The sequence below is a fragment of the Nothobranchius furzeri genome, chromosome 13, assembly GCF_043380555.1.
Source record: "Nothobranchius furzeri strain GRZ-AD chromosome 13, NfurGRZ-RIMD1, whole genome shotgun sequence".
Lineage (NCBI taxonomy): Eukaryota > Metazoa > Chordata > Actinopteri > Cyprinodontiformes > Nothobranchiidae > Nothobranchius > Nothobranchius furzeri.
The window spans coordinates 50,874,435-50,890,347 of record NC_091753.1 but is presented as its reverse complement, the minus strand read 5'-3'; positions in this window follow the sequence as shown (position 1 = coordinate 50,890,347).

Genomic DNA, 15,913 nt, shown 5'->3' with positions numbered 1-15,913 from the left:
AACTGAAATGTACCATTACACATTGCCACATTTGCATTTGCCAGTTGGGGGAAGACTGTTTTGAGGGAAGCTAGTTTCTGAGTTTCAATGTGCCAATCAATGTAATGAATAGATGTTTTTTAGGTGATTAGATGTCTTTGTCAGGTGAATAGATGTTTTTGCCACTTGGGTGAAAATTGTTTTGGGGAAGTGAGTTTCTGAGTTTCAATGTGACAATCAATGTAATGAATTTAATTTTTTTTTACTACGCAGAAACCATGTGGTCCTTGGAATAAAGTCAGACAACAGTCCAAAAGAATGTAAAAATTGCAATTTTTATTTTCTCACACAAGTTCCAACACTAGAAAAAGCAACAACTAAATACAAGTTTCAACAGCAGAAACATATGTTTCAAACTTTGCAGTCTTTGCAAACCCAGTGTCCATCATCCTTGTATTTGTCACAGGTGACTCTTTTGGGCCATTCCCATCTGTACCGGGTCGGCCCGGGCCGGGTAGCGTAGGTTGTTTACATATCTGGGTGGCCTGGTATTTTTCCGGGCCAACCAAGGCTCATTCTCAGCCCTCTTCTCGAGGGGGTCTGCTTCAAGCCGACCAGGGCCAACACACCCACTGCTGACAGCAAATTCACACCTTCCATTAGAGCAAGCCTCTGATTGGTGGGTAGAATCAGCCCACATGGGCTTAAGACAAGGATGTGTGGAATCAACCGGGCCAGGCTGGGGCCGACTGGGGCTACCCGGCCCGGGCTGACCCGGTACAGATGGGAATGGCCCATACGACATAGCTTGGCAAGCCAGACTAAATAAATGTATTATTTAGCAGGAATTTGGTCTAGTTCACTAGGCTCTCTTTGACATGCTGCAAAGGTAAACTTGCTGTGATTCCCTTTGCAGGCCTTCAGCACCTGACACTGGGTTGTTCAAACCTTCCCCGGTTCAGCAGCTGCAGAAGCCTCAGAGGCAGCAGGAGCCCTCGGGAGCTTCAGAGCCTTGTTCTGGGCCTCTAGTTCTTTGAACTGCATGAAACTGCAACGGAGTTACTTCGCAAGATGACTCAAAAACAGTCTTCTTTTGCCGTCCCATCCTGTGCATGGCTTGGACAGAATGTAGGTGTTCACCGCCCCCAGGTCCAGGATGTTGTAGAAAACTGCTACTGCCCACCTCCGTGTTGCTGCTCTAACACAATACATTCGTGCCATTTATGTTTATGTTTATTCATTTGGTAGACGCTTTTATCCAAAGCGACTTACAATTTATAACCTATAGGGCATGTTGTGATCTGTGGGGGAATCCGGAGTACCCGGAGGAAATCCACGCATGCATGGGGAGAACATGCAACTCCACGCAGAAAGGCCACAGCCGAGTTTCGAACCTGCAACCTTTGTGCTGCGAGGCAACAGTACTAACCACTGCGCCACCATGCAGCCCAACACATCGACATCACACTGTAAAAGTAGAGAGTGAGAGAGACAATCATGAGTATGTTATTTTTTTATAGGCTTGTATAGTACATATCATAAAATTGTATCACTGTTGTAAAATTATACACACATTCACATACCTTCATGTGGTTGTAGTCTATTATTGTGTTGGGCTTTCTCTTTGTGCCAGCATCAACCATAACAGCTTGGTGAAATGAACTCAGCACACACACTGTTTTTTTATTTTTTTGGTGCATAAATTGTCAAAGAGACACCTCCACTTCTAAGGACAGAAGTGGAGAATACCTCACATTGTGCTGTGTGTTTAGTATGCTGAGGAAGTTCACGGCAAACTTTTCATGGTGCCCAGTATGGTTGTTTTGCGCTGAAGCAGTCTCTGTTACAGTGCCAGTGAGGTGAAGAAATAATCCGTAGGTACATTTCTCCCAGCATCAAGAAATGGCTCCATGAGTTTCATGACCACATTTTCTGCCAGCCGCTCCCCCTTCGGATGACTCGGATCCTTTCCCAAGTAAGGTGCTGCATTGCAGACATATTTGGTCTCCAAATCCGTGGCCACCCAGAACCTGATCCCAAATTCGTCCGGCTTTGTTGCAAAATACTGGGAGAATGGACAACGAACTTTTGTAGGGAACAGCTGTTCATCTATGGTCATGTGTCGTCCTGGAGTGAAACTGTGACTACGTTTACATGCAGCCAATATCCGGGTAATGATCGGGTTAAGGTCGGCATTCGGGTTTCTGAGTTGATCAGAATAACCCGTTTACAAGCACAAATAGAAAGAGTTACCCCTAACTTGCATAACCCGATGTAAATGCGGACGTTAGGGTAGCGTCAGGACGTGTGGACTACGTCCAGACGCAATATGCGTCATTTCCGGTTCTTCTCGTTCCGGTATCCGTGAAAACAACAACATTTTTCCCAGTTCGGAAGAGATAGCGACCGCGTTTGTTTGCACTTTAGTTTCCTCGTCACTCCAAAAGTGTGGTGCTGTGCTGCGACTCACCATGTTGCTCCCAACTTGTTGTTTACTTCCGGAGTTCTGGCGCATACAAGACGTCTCGCTACTCAAAAGACCAAGATTCTTTGCGAACAGAGCATGCGCAGAACACACGCTTTGATGGGGATATCCCGGTATGCGTTTACACGACCAAACATTCAGGTTAGAAAAGGGTTACCCCAGATGTAGTATCCGGGTTTCTGGCGGTGTTTACATGGACCTGCGGAACCGGGTTATTGTGAATATTCGGGTTTTAAAAGGGTCACTGGCTGCATGTAAACGCACTGTTCTTGATGAAGCGTTTCCAGGTATCTGAGATGTGCCTTTATACACATTCAGTGATACAAAAATCCTCCCCCCAGGTTTGCCCTGGCTTACAAATGCCAATCATGTTGCTCTTGCAGAACCAACCTCCACCCTTGCTTAGCGGCTCATCAGCAAAACAAAAGAAGGGGGACAATTGAGCAAGCCAGGGGGGCCTGGAGCCTGATTTTGCGCAAATTTGCACAGGCTCAGTAAATCTATCTTGTATTTTCACAGCCGAGGCGTCCAAGGCAAGGCAAAGCATCTTTATTTGTATAACTCATTTCATACAGATGCAATTCAATGTGCTTTCCAGGAGCAAGAACATCAAGGACAGAAATATAAAGTCAACATGACAATAAAAACAGCAGATTTAAAAATCAAATGTAAAAGCACAAATAAAATTAGAAGTAAGAATAAGATCGAAAGGCAAAGTTAAAGGCTGAGCTGTGCAGAAGGTACAACTTAGGAGACATCCATTCAAAGGCTGATGAATACATGAAAGTTTTTAATTTTGATTCAAAAGTTACTAGAGTTGGGGCCAATTTGATGTCTTAAGGAATTCCATCTGTGTGCAGTATAGTAGCTAAATGTAGCTTCACTCTGTCTGGTTCTGACTCGGATTTCTACCAGTTGATTTTTTTTCCTAAGGATTTCACAGCCCTGCTGGGCATATATACAAGAAGGAAATCCAACATATATTTAGGTTCAATGCTACTGAGTGATTTATAAACTAGTAGAAGCACTTTGATCGGAATTTTGTAGTTTACTGGTAACCAGTGTAAAGATTTAAGAACAAGAGTGATGAGCTCAGTTCTTTTGGTTCTTGTTAAGACTAGCAGCAGCATTCTGAATAAGCTCCAGTTGATATTCAGCCTTTTTCAAAAGACCAGACCAAAGACCATTGCAATAGCCCAGCCTGCAGGAGATGAATGCATAAATGAGTTTCTCTAGGTTGTCTGCACAGGAGACTGATGAGTCATGCTATTTGATGAAGATGATAATATGCTGATCTGGTGGTTGGCTGTGGCCACCTGGGTGCTTCTCATGCCTCCTCTGGGTGCCCTGTGGCTTTTGCTACCGGTGCACTTCACTCCTTTGATGGTTTTTCCTTCTTCTTTGTTGCCTGTTTTATCTGCACTCAGCCACTTATCCTTTCATTGTAGTTTTTAAGTGTGTGTGTGTGTTTGGGTTTTGAAAAAGCTAACACAAGTCTCTATTTAAAATGTGACTTTATTTCTCAATGATACTTATCCTGTAAACAAATGTAAGAAAGATTGTGGCTTTTCTAAAAAAAAATATAAACAAAAAATAAAGAAGCATAATTTTGAACTTTAAATTTTGATTAAAAGCATTAAGCAAAAAATATTAGCAGTTTCATCCCACGGTCATAGCTGACTGAGATCTTGCTACTATTGTCTATTTTTAAATTTTCTTATTTATTTAACAGAGATGGAATGAAAGATCAAGATAAAAATCAAAAGGTGCTTCACCCAAAAAACAATAAATATGGTTAAAAGTGGAAGAAAAAAGTAATAATATAAAAAAAATTATGATTGGGATTAAAAAATGCAATGAAAGGGAAAGAAAAAAACAAATAGTAAATAGGGAAATCAGTGGAAAGACAGATGTGGTAGAGCAGAACAAGGAAAGGGTGGTGATGAAGGTCACACAAAAACCAGCTTGAACAGGTGTTTTCAGCTGCTTTTTAAAGGAGACCACTGAGTCCACTGATCTCAGGGAGAGAGTTCCAAAGTCTGGGGTCCACAGCAGCATATTATTTGTCACTTTTGGTCTTTAGCCTGGTCCGTTGCACAAGTAGGCTTTGGTCACTGGACCTCAGGGACCTTCTGGGGTGTAGGGACAAGATCTCCAATATATGATAGTGCTTGTCCATGTAAGGCCCTAAAAACCAGAACCAGGATCTTGAAATGAACCCTGAAGTAGACTATAGCAGCCAGTGAAGCTGGAGAAGCTGCAGGATGATGTGAGTGTACTTTGACGATTTGGTCAGAAGCCAAGCACAGGCGTTCTGAATCACCTGCAGAAGGTTCAGGGAGGTTCTGCTCAGAAAAGTGAAAAGCGAGTTACGGTAGTCTAAGCGTGAGGAGATGAAGGTGTGGATAACAATCTCAGACAGAATCAGACTCAGCTTAGCAATGTTCCTGAGACGGAAGAAGGAAGACGGAAGGCGCATTTCTGCGAAAGAGGATAGTGCAGTTGTGTCTTCTGTCTCCTTGTGTAAGAGTAAGATGGCGCTTGCGCACGGTCACGCTGCGAGCTGCTCGTCCTCTTTACGCACTGCCTTGCATTTTATCAGTTTTTATTGGCGTTTTATTGGCTTTTATGCACTTTTCTTGTCGCTGATCCCTTTTTTGAATGGTGTGGATCCTCTGCTGACATATGATCGAGCTGCGCTGCTGAGGCTTCGTCCTTCCATTGATGTAGCTGGCAGCGCGCGCTGGGAACCGGGCTGTACGAGCTTTGAACCTCACGGACGATGCTGCTGGTTGAACTGCCCGCATGCTCTCTCCACCCAAGCCGTGATGTGTCGGCCCTCTGTCCGCCCCAGCTCAAGAAGGAAGCATCGGAGAAGACGAGGAAAGAGAGGTAGCCGGCGCGTGAAACGTCGGCCTGGATCCCTGAATAAGCGGCTGGCCCGATCCGGCCCAGCTTCTGACCCGATGGTTCTGAGATGTCTCTTGGATTACTCGGCGCCCTGCCCAGGGAACTCGGCTGGTTCTGATGGTGTATCGGCACCGCGCCACGGCCGATCGGCTCGAAGATCTCGCCAGACTGGGGTTTGCTGGGAGAATCTGCGCTCGGTTACGGGCACAGAGTTAGAGGGGACTGGGTCCGTGCGCGATCTCGGTGCCGCAGCCCCGCTGCAGACCCGGTTTGGTTTGGTCAATGCCAGGTCTGTGCTGAACAAATCTTTTATTCTTCGTGACTTTTTTATTCAGCATGACCTGGGTTTTCTCTGCATCTGTGAGTCCTGGATCCCGTTTGGCGACACAAGTGCCCTACTCGAGCTCATACCGCCTGGCTGCTCGTGTTTTAATATCCCCAGATCACGGGGCAGAGGTGGAGGGCTGGTTGTTGTTTTTAAATCCAGCTTTCCTTGTAAACAGCTTACACCCACCATGTCATTTTCTTCCTTTGAACTGTGCTTATTTGAACTGTGCATCTCCCCCCGCCTGCTCGTTGTGCTGATTTATCGGCCTCCAAAGACTGACTCTAACTTCCTTAATGATTTCTGTGATCTTGTGGCAGACTGCCTCCTAAAATATGATTATGTCCTATTTTTTGGTGATTTTAACATCCATATCTGCTGTCCTGATAATGTGCTTGCTAAAGGTTTTGTTAATTTGCTAGAGTCATTCAACCTAACTCAATGGGTATCATCCCCAACTCATGCCAGGGGTCACATCCTGGACCTGGTTATCTCTTATGGTCTACCCATCATGAACCTTGTGACTTTGCCTCCTGTGTTCTCTGACCACTCTCCAATACTCTATGATGTGACGTTGCCATGTCCTGTCCCTGTGTGTGAAGCTCCCGCTACTAGGTTCAGAGCCCTGGATGCAGAAACTATTTCAAAGTTTGTGGACTGTATGTCTGTAAGGTTAGAGACCTTTAACCCAGATCCATCTAACGTTGATCACTATTCACAACACTTTGATGTACTTTGTAATCAGGTGCTGGACGTGGTTGCCCCTCTCAAACTGTGCAAGTCTCGACCTAGGAGGGAGCCATGGCTCTCTGATGTCACACGGGCTTGTAGGCGGGCGTGTAGATCCTCTGAGAGAAAGTGGAAAAAGGATGGCCTACAGGTCTCGCGTGAGTTGTTCAGAGCATCTCTGGTTGCTTATCAGGATGCAGTGAGGGCTGCCAGAATGGCCTATTTTGCAGATATCATTGAGACAAACTCCAATAATCCTAAGATTCTCTTCAAAACGCTAAACTCAGTTCTGGTGTATCAGGAGCCTAGCTCCATGTCTCCTACAGCTGCTGGAAACTCTGAAGCTTTTCACAAATTCTTTGTTGATAAAGTGTCGGGCATTAGAGCAGTCATTTCTGGTAACTCTGTTGACCCTGTTCCAGTTCCTTCATCACCACCCACCCTGAGCTCCCTCAATACAGTTTCATACTCTGAGCTGAGTAAGCTTGTTGCGAGGCAGAAGCCATCTGGCTCTCCACTTGATGTTCTACAGCCTTGTCTCTGGAAGGCTGCCTTTCCGTGTCTTGGCCCATCACTTGGTCAGATTATCAATGGGAGCCTCAGCACAGGTGTGGTCCCAGCTGCTTTGAAAGCAGCAGTTATTCGGCCGACCCTGAAGAAACCTGGTGCTGATGTCTCTGTGATAGAAAATTGCAGGCCTATCTCTACCCTGCCCTTTACATCTAAACTGCTTGAGAAAGTCGTTTATCAGCAGCTGGTCTCACATTTAGCGGACTCTGATCTGTTTGAGGTTTTCCAATCAGGGTTCAGGTCTGGCCATAGCACAGAGTCTGCTCTACTGAGGGTCCTAAATGACATCTATCTATCACTAGATCAGGGAACATCTGTGCTGCTTCTGTTATTAGACCTGACAGCAGCCTTCGACACAGTTGACCACGCAATTCTACTCGATCGCTTGGAACAATGGGTTGGGATCAAAGGGTCAGCTCTGGATTGGTTTAGATCGTATCTCCAAAACAGGACATTCTGTGTTAAACTGGGTGATGTTTTTTCTTCTTGGGAGGGGCTCCGGTGGGGGGTCCCGCAGGGGTCGATCCTTGGTCCACTTTTGTTTGCCATTCATCTGCTACCTCTGGGGTCAATCTTTCGTAAACATGGCCTATCATTCCATCTGTATGCTGACGATTGCCAGATTTACTCTCCATTGTGTCAGGAGAACGGTCACTCTATTCAATCCTTTGTCTCCTGTGTTAATGAGGTAAAGTCTTGGCTAATGGCCAACTATCTACATCTGAATGAGGGAAAGACAGAGCTCATTGTTTTTCACCCCAACAGCAGGAATGTGGATCGTTATGCTGATCTTGGCCCTCTTTCTCCATACTCAAAACCAGTTGTTACCAGTTTGGGGGTGAAACTTGATGTAGGACTTAAATTTGACGCTCACATCAATTCTGTGATCCGGTCCAGTTTCTTTCACCTGAGACGCCTTGCTAAAATCAAGCCTATGCTGTCGAGAGCCCACCTGGAGCGGGTACTGCATGCCTTTGTTATTTCTCGGCTTGACTACTGCAACTCTCTATATGCAGGGTTGTGTCAGTCAACACTGCTTCGCCTACAGGTTGTGCAGAACAGCGCTGCCAGGTTCCTGACTGGGACCAGGAAACGGGACCACATCAGTCCAGTTCTGGCCTCCCTGCACTGGCTTCCGATTTCCTATCGCTCACAATTCAAAATACTCGTCTTTGTTTATAATTTCTTCCAGGGTGGTGCTCCCCTCTATCTGGCCACACTCCTGAACAGACACTCCCCATCACGCGCTCTGCGCTCCTCTGACCAAGGCCTGCTCGCTGTCCCTCGGTCTAGGTGTCGTACCCGTGGGGACCGGGCTTTCTCAGTCCTAGCACCGTTACTCTGGAACCAGTTGCCACCCTCAGTTAGGCTGTCCCCTTCTCTGACAGTCTTTAAGAATCACCTAAAAACACACCTCCTCCGCTTGGCGTTTCCAGAACATGTTTGATTATGGCCCTCTATTATGTTGAATCCATTCCACAGTTTTCATTGGTACACTCAATCCAATTGTGTTTCACACATTTGTATTTTACCGGAATGTTTCATCTATCTTGTAATTTCCATTTTGTATTTTGTAATTTGTATTTTGTAATTTGAATTTCTTTTATTGTTGATTTATTCAATATAATTACTTACAACTGTACCATGTTCAGCGCTTTGGGCTTCCTGACAGGGTTGCGGAAGGCGCTTTATAAATAAAGCTTTGATTGATTGATTGATTTGATTGATTGAAGAGCGAACAAGAGAACTGACATGAGAATCCAAGCTGAGAGCTGGGTCAAAGGTCACACCAAGATTCCTGACACAGAGTTTGGTGTGAGAAGAAAGTTGACCAAGAGAGTCTCTTACTTTAGGAACTCGCTTGTCTGGGGCACAGATGAGGATTTAAGTCTTGTCTAATTCAGCTGTAGAAAGTTCCCAGCCATCCAGGTTTTACTAGAGTCTAAGCAGGTGTGTAACTCGGGCACAGTTCAATCAGACCGGAATAAGGAGATGTTTGCTGCCAAACATCAGTCCGAAACAGAAAGTCCAGGTTTTTAGAGAGAATTAGATCATTAAGCAGGAAGAACTTTTTGTAAATGGAGCAAATATTTAATAGAGCCATGCTGAGTGAGGTGGAGAAATCAAACTAAAGAAACAGCTGGAGTTGGTGAATGTAAGTTAGCAGGGTTAGATCCACGATGTTTGTAAAAACCACTTATGGAAGGAACAGGAGGAGAAACCACTGAAGAATGAGGATAAACAGACCTGGAAAACATGGACGGAGAAACCACGCGGCCTGGTGGGAATGCAGAAATGGTGCTCACATTGCCAGACAAAGGACAGGAAGCTTAAAAGATCACACTGATGTTTACTAGATAAACCACGCTATAAGAGAAGCCTTATTTTCACCTGGATTCCTACTCATTTACCCCTTTTTCTCCAAAGTTTTCATGGATCAGATAAACACCGCAGGAGGCCTTCGGGCAGGAATTAGGATTTGGCTCCAGGCCAGCTCACGTAAGCAAAAGGGCAGATAAATCCTCTGCACATCTTGGGCGATCACGTACGAAAGGAAGCACAAAAGAGTATGGTGAGAGATGGTAGCCAGGACGCAACCGAAGAGGATCGCTAACAGAAGCAAGGCGGAAAGGAGGTTAATAGAGAAATGTTTGTAAAAGTGGCCGGTAACAGCAGCAATCACTAGCACAGCCACCATCTTGTTAATGTTGTGATTTGAAGTTTGTATAATTATATACTGTAATTAGATAATTTAATTACCCGATTTTGTATATTTATACAATCTAAGTAATCAATCAGAAGAGGTTTTTTTTATCATCAGGGCGTTTACTTAAACACTTTGTATTGACTGAGAGACAAGAAAGAGAGAAAGTTGGGATCGTTTAAGAATCTTTAATTTCTATAATTATAAATTCTTACAATCTACCAGGACTATCTCAATGATGGATGCATATGGATGTAGATGGTTCGGGTTGGTGTGTGTGTGTGTTTTGTTCAGAATCTCTAGGCTGAGTAGCGAGTCTGGTTTGTTATGACTAGGCTACCACGAGGCTTCAGAAGCTGATGACATGAGCCGCCATATTGCCGTACCTTAGATGGAGTCTCCAGTGTAGATCAGGAATCGCCAGGTCTCGGACCTTCAGCGATACTGGAGCTGGTTGAAACAGCGGTCACAGCAAACAACGCCCGTCTGAAGGGTCGACTCAGGTAGTGGTTGGCAGGCGTCAGCAAGTTCACTCTTATTTTGAAGGAACGTAGTCTCGTCGGTATAAACGACGGAAAATCTCAAGCTTGACAGATTTCAGCTCAAAGTAGGAAGTCCAGCTGGCCAGTCTGAACTTCTTAATGATGACGATGGAAATCCTTAGGAACTCGGATGTCCTGGAGCTGAGTTTAATACGTAACTGCTGGAAGTGGAACGTAACGTGGAACTGAACTTAAAATGGCGTTGCCTTCTTTTTATATCTCCCAGTTGGTTGAGAATCTTAGTAAACCGGATTGGACTACTTTCATAAACAAACCAGATTCTGCCCTACCACAGACGAAAGTTCCGACTGGTTGAAAACAATGTGTCATGCGTTTCCATGGTAATGCATATCAGTGTGTCTGGGCAGCCCTGTTTATTCATTTAAACACATAACTCATGACATCTTTATTTCACAGATCATTCACTTGATTATTAATGATCAACAAATGCTTTGATTAGCTTATCACAAATAAAGTACTTTGATTACTCCATCAAAAGTGTTCTTCTGTTCTTCTGACTCTTCTCCTGGAATGTAAACATACTGAACCAAGCGTCCGACCTTGGCGGTGTTACTGTGTGAAGGGGCAGCTGTTAAGGCAGACCATTATACTTCCTAACGCTACACATCCCCCCTTTTCAAGGTCAATGTGGTCCTGCAAGAGACCACTTGGTCATTGAACAAACCCAAGTCATGAAGAACCTTCACAACCGACAGGATGCGATCCCACTGGAACAGCCAACTGCGGTGAGATACGAACCCCACGCCGAAGAACAGTCTTGCACACTCCTCAAGAAGAACACAAGTCAGCAGGTTATTAATTATTCCTCAGGGAAGCCACAATTGAAGCAACAGCAGCTTTATATCCTCACGGGCAAAACAGCAAAGCAGGAGCAAATCTTGTGTATATCCACGAGCAGGTAATTATTCGAAATAGCAAATTGATCTTTGTATCCACCGGCAGGGTAATATTCCCAATAAGAATTGAACTTCGTATTCACTGGCAGGGTGATATTCCAAATAAAAATAGAACTTTGCAACAGTACTTATCGTAATCCACAAAAAGGGAAGAGTAGGAGACAGTAATCCCAAAGAATGCGGTATCCCAGCAGCCATGCCGGAACCACGATCGTCCAAGGCCAACGAGCCGGAGCACCACCCAGGAGTAGTCGATGCAGATGACGAGACACGGATCCACCCCCAGGAAGCAGGATACTCACGAGCTCAGCAGAGGAGAGAGAGCAGAGTGCAGGCACTTCAATGTAGACACGACAAAATGGCATTTCATGTCATCAAAGAAATAAAAACCTAACCCTATGAGTACCTGTTGTACTATGTGTAAGTTTTATGTGAATTACCCATTAAGTGAAGAAATGGATGCAACCCTCTCTGTGTAAAATGCAAAAAGGTTGATGCGAATAGCAGAAAATGAAAGAACCCTAACTGGTATCAGTGAATCCTCACTGGAAATACAAGCTGTCAGGATAGGGGCAAAATTGGGTATGGCCCGTAAGGTAAATCAACTTGATAATCATAGCAATCACTTTTAAACAACCTCAAAGATACTATAAAAAAAACAGAAATGTAAATCAGTACTAAAATGTAAATCAGTTGTTAGTAATCCCTCATTTGAATGTACCCATAAGGAATTGTGATTAGTAAAGAGAATAACAAAACAAAATTTTGGACAACAGTACTATGTGGCCTAACCCACTTACTGTTATCTGGCTGTTTACCTGACTCCAGGAGCCCACAGCACGTCCGTCTCAACACACCCTAAGTCTGCACGTGACGTATAACATGAAAGACAACCAGGCACACTCACAAACAAACAAATTTGTGTAACCAGAGACAGAAATCTGTGGAACCAACGGGACGTATTTTTCACCCCCCTTTTGAAGTCGGTAGATTGTTGTTGTCATCGGCCAAACCTGCGGAACCCTTGTGCAGTTTGATATGGTCCCTGTGTACCCATTTGTAGACGACTGACGCGATGGCGTCGTCCGAGCAGTGTTGGCACGCAGCCAAATCCATGCCAAGAGGGCTACGTCGGTTCTGGGCGTAGCGCACCTCGATGTCGAAGCTTTGAAGAGCCAGCAGCCATGACGCGAACCGCGAATTGGTCACCACACCATCTCTGATGCGCTGACTGTTAAGGAAGGTCACCGGCTGGTGCTGTGTCTCAATGATGATTTTCTGGCCGCCAATGTAGTTCGCAAAGTACTTAACTGCCCACATGGTGGAAAGCAAAGCTTTTTCAAAGTCTGAGTACTTCAACTCAGGCCCAGCCAAGAGCTTACTAGCATAGGCTACCACACGCCTGTCGCAGTCGTGAATTTGCTAGAGACCAGCACTCAAACAGTGAGCTGAGAAACCAACCTAAAGGTGGAACGCCTTGTCACAGTCGGGGAGCGCCAAGCACGGAGCCGAGCACATCGCAGCCTTCGGGTCATCCATGGCCTGCTGGTGCTGCTCTGCCCACTCGAATGCCACATCCTTCTTCAACAGATTAGTCAGAGGGCGTGCTATGTCCGCGTAATGTTCCACGAACTGACGCGAGTAGTTGCAGACCCCCAAGAAGCTCCGAAGTTCGGAGACGTTTGTCGGAGGGGTGATGGTGGCAATGCCCTGAACTCTGCCAAGTTGAGGCTGCACTCCCTGTGGTCCCACCAGGAGGCCAACGTACTGAACTTGCGACCTGCACCACTGTCCTTTGGCGAGAGAGATTTTTGCACCTGCCGTCGCGAGCTGACCCATGACATGGTCCAGCTCGGACAGATGGTCATCTAATGTACGCTGACGAACAAGAATATCGTCGACATAGATGAGGGTCCCTCGCTCTCGAGCATCGGGGCAGGCTTTGTTCAAGAAGATGTTGAACTCAGCAGGTGAGTTGGAATAACCAAAAGGACACCGGGTGAAGGTGTACTGCCGGTTGGCAAAGGAGAAGGCAAGTTTGTGTTGGTCCGATTCGTGGACGGGAATCGTCCAAAATCCGGACGCAATGTCAAGTGTGGAAAAGTACTTAGCAGCTTTCACTCGTGGAAGCTCCTGCTCCAGGCGTGCCATAGGCCACCTAGACAAGGGAACCTGTTTGTTGAGTTGCCGGTAGTCATTGGTCAGTCGCCACTTACCATTAGGCTTCAGTACCGGCCACAACGGAGCCGAGTAGGTGCTGTTGCAGGGTCAAATGATCCCTTTAGCCAAGAGGCTGACAATGATTTCCTGGACTGGTCCTTGGGACGCCAGGGGAATCTTGTATTGCCGCACAAAGGTCGGCGGTGCATCTGGCCTTGTAGGAATCCGGACTTCATGGATAGTGGTCAGACCACAGTCCAAGGAGTCAAGTGAAAGAAAATCAAGTGGTGCTCGCTGCAGAACCACAAAGGCGGAGCTGCACCAGAAGGTGGAGCTGCACCAGAGTCAGCCCCGCCCATTCCAGAATCAGCCCCGCCCATTCTATCAGAGTCAGTCCAATTCCTTCCAGTTGTCAGGCTTTATAGCATTCTGGAACCAAAGAGGGTGTTATAGCTAAAAAATGCAAGATTGAGGACGGAGTTGAGAAGTGAATTGAACAGTTTTTGTAAAGGTTCCATATAATTAAAAATCTAAATTTTGGAACTTTTAATCATGTTATATTGTCATTTCCTCATAAGAAACACGCCAAAGCCATTTTTGGCCTCATTCATGCATTTTCTTCCCATCTCAGCTTCAATTTGGTCTCCTCCCCCGAAGCGGGTCTGGTTTTGGTTCTCAAATCTGGATATTCTGTGAATTTTCTGACAAATTATTTCTGAAATGACTTCTACTGAGACACCGCCAATAAACCATACATCCCATCTCCAAAGACACACCAAATAGCATAATAAAATGTAACGCCACCTGATTTTTATCAGATATGGTGGTGTAGTGGTGATGGTGTCAGGTTGACATGCAGTTTTGTGCGGGTTCGCCTCCCAGCAGTGGAAATATCCTATAATCTATTTTCCTCATTTCTAGCTACACTTGCCAGTACTATGTTTACAACAATTTATTGGTATGCCGTTTAACATATAATGACTAATGTGTTTTTTTATTTATTCATTCGTTTATTTAGCCAGTGTGAGTCCATCTGTGAGCAGAGTTTCAACTAAAATGCTGTTTAGGAACGACCAAATTCAAAGAACTTGTAGAGACATAAATATTTTGCTGAAAATGAACATTACAACTAAAATATGAACAAATTAAATGTTTCAGCTGGCTAAATAGATTGTTGCCGACCCCACCGAGAATCGAACCAACATCAGCTGAGGGGAAAGCAAAACTTAACTCCGACGACCTTGCCACTGGACTAACAGAACCCACATGGTGGTGGTACATGCTGTTGTACAGGAGTTTTATTAGAGCGGCTGTGGGCAGATATTCGCTAAGAGAAACCTTTTTATTTCGGGATATATTCAGACTTTGTCATGTAGCAAGTTATATTTATCTTGTTTAATTGGAGCATAGAACATAGCATTAACAATTGTAAACTAGTAACAGCCGTAATTCATGTGGGTCAGGTCAGTTTGCGATAAAGTTGAAAACAAAAACGGAAGTCAGTGGGCTAGGCTGAGTTTGCGTGAATGGGCGGGGCTGACTCTGGTGCAGCTCCACCTTATGGTGCAGCTCCGCCTTTGTAGTTCTGCAGCGAGCACCCTCTCAAGAAAATCCGAGTACTTTAGCAGAAGTTGTCGTAGTTTGTCTCGCTCGACCTCGTTGGTGAGTGCATCAGCTTGGTCTATGACATTCTCAATCTGGGACAAAACTTCAGGTGGCTTACCGGGCGGCTTTGAGCGTGGTGGTGAGCCCGTAACTACGGCCTCACCCGACAGGCTTGCCACGGAGTAGTGGAAGTCCTTGTCAGGCGGCGGATTGTACGGCTTAGGCTTTTTCACACGCGCAAACAGTTCCCCGGACTTGTAGCTGATTTTAGCGTCCAGGCGCCGGAGACAGTCCAACCCAATGAGCATGGGAAAGGGCATGTTTTCATCGATGTACACGGGGTGTTTGAAGGACATGGCCCCTATCGAGATGTTCACCTCAGTCTTCGAAGACGCGGTTCCTGGATCGCCACCGAAAGCAGTGAAAATCATCGGGCCGGAAATGAGGGGTGGGGTTGGGTGAGAGGCCCTCCCCTCTTTTGTCGTACATGCTGTTGTAAAAATCCCCGCTCATGAGCGTAATGTCCGCACCTGTGTCCAGTAACGCGACACAGCGATGTCCCTGATTTATAGTGAACTCAACTGCGGGCCTATCAGACCCCGTCCTCACGACCAGAGGTGCTAGCAAAACTTTGTCAGTCACGGCGATAGCGCTACCGGGGTCGTCGTCCATGGGTGCATCGCCTAACATCGCCACGGATGGAACGACCGGTGAGGTGTTGTTGCTTTCCTTTGAAGTGTTGTTGTTTTTTTCCTGTGAGTCAGAACCTGTGAAAACATCAGCCTGCAGCATCTTCGTCTCATCGGGCGGCGTCTCGGCTAAACACGGGGTTGCTGCCCGTGTCGCCTGAAAATCACGCATAAACTGTTTGACGTCCTCGCCGTCTTTCTGAAGAGCGCAGATCATGTTCATCATGTTCCTCATCTCAGTCATCATTGGTAGGAAAGCGCTTTGCATCGCCGCCTGAAGTTGTGATGGAAATTGCAT